Source organism: Strigops habroptila, chromosome 3 (assembly GCF_004027225.2).
Source record: "Strigops habroptila isolate Jane chromosome 3, bStrHab1.2.pri, whole genome shotgun sequence".
NCBI classification, from domain to species: Eukaryota; Metazoa; Chordata; class Aves; order Psittaciformes; family Psittacidae; genus Strigops; species Strigops habroptila.
In genome coordinates this window covers 71,172,439-71,173,942 of record NC_044279.2, presented here as the reverse complement: position 1 = coordinate 71,173,942, position 1,504 = coordinate 71,172,439, and positions in this window count along the sequence as shown.

Here is a 1,504-nt window from a genome sequence, read left to right as displayed (position 1 = left end):
GGCGGGAGGCGGAAGAGGCCGACGCCCAGGGGCGGCTGTGCCGACGGGGAGCCGCCACCCCACGATAGCTGTCGTGAACTGCGCGTTCCTACGCCTCGGGGACACGGCTCCCAGCCTGCCTCGCAGCAAGGGCCCATGTCTGGGCAGGTTTCCCTGGCGGTGGCGGCTCTACCTTGAAGAGATGGGGATCCTCGTAGAGTTGGTGCCCCCGGGAGGACCCTTCCACTGTACTTCCCGCCGGTGCTGGGCATGTGCGCCCATGATTGTCACTGCTGGACCTGGGCAGGGTGGGTGGAACACCCCCTCTACGCTGTGATTTTCCTTATTCGTCTTATAATAAGATGAAGAAGCTCTGCATGAGCCAGCAGTGTGAGCTTGCAGCCCAGAAAGCCATCAGAAGGATGCGGGTTCGGGGAGATGGTTCTTCTCCTCTACTCCACTCTTGTGAGACCCCACCAGCAGTACTGCGTTCAGCTTTGGGGCCACAAACACAAGAGGGACATTGAGCTGTTGGAGCAAGTCCGGAGGAGACCACGAAGATGCTCAGAGGGCTGGAGAAGAAGGCTGAGGGAGATTTTAGAGCAGCCTTCCAGTACCTAAAGGAGGCCTGCAAGAAATCTGGAGAGGGACTTTATACAAGGGCATGTAGTGACAGGATAAGGGAGAATGGCTTTAAACTGACAGAGGGGAGATTTAGATTAGATATTAGGAAGAAGTTCTTCACTCTGAGGGTGGTGAGACACATCTCTAATAGTGTTCAAGGCCAGGTTGGACGGGGCTTTGGGCAACCTGGTCTAGTGGAAGGTGTCCCTGCCTATGGCAGGGCGGTTGGAACTGGATGATCTTTAAGGTCACTTCCAACCCAAACCATTCTATGATTTTCCTTTCACACGTAATGCAGGGGTACATGCAGCAGGCAGGTGGTGAGGTGTTTTGCTGGAGCGAAGCATAAAGGCAGGGCTTGGCAGGAGGTGACCTCCCTGCTGTCAGCAGGACTCCACAGCTGTGTCTGCAGGTGGGGATCCCCATTGTGTCAGGCAAGGGGTCCTCTGCCACCAAAGGAGACCTGCTGCCCAGGGAGTGGAGGTCTTACATGTTACAGGGCAACTGGACTCTTACTCAGGACCTACTTTACCTCCTTGATGTGCTTAGAGAAGGCACTTCAAAATAAATAGACTTTGTTAGAAATGGTGGCACATCGAATTATTTGGATTGATCATGTGAAGGTTTTAGATGTATCCCTGAAACTCTAGGAAGTTACGTGCTTTCTGAATCAGGCCAAGGAAAGGTGAGCACTGTGTAAGTTGAAAGATGAAGTAGAAAGTGTAATATACAACCTCTAATGAGTTATATATATCCAGATGGCATCTTTGTAGAATCAGAAATCATTTTTGAAGTTATTCCATAGGGAGACACAGGCTGCAGCTCTCTGGCCAGACACAATTTCCTGGACAGAGCCATTTCTTGTTATTCAAAGTGAACCGATTCACTTTGATATGTTTTC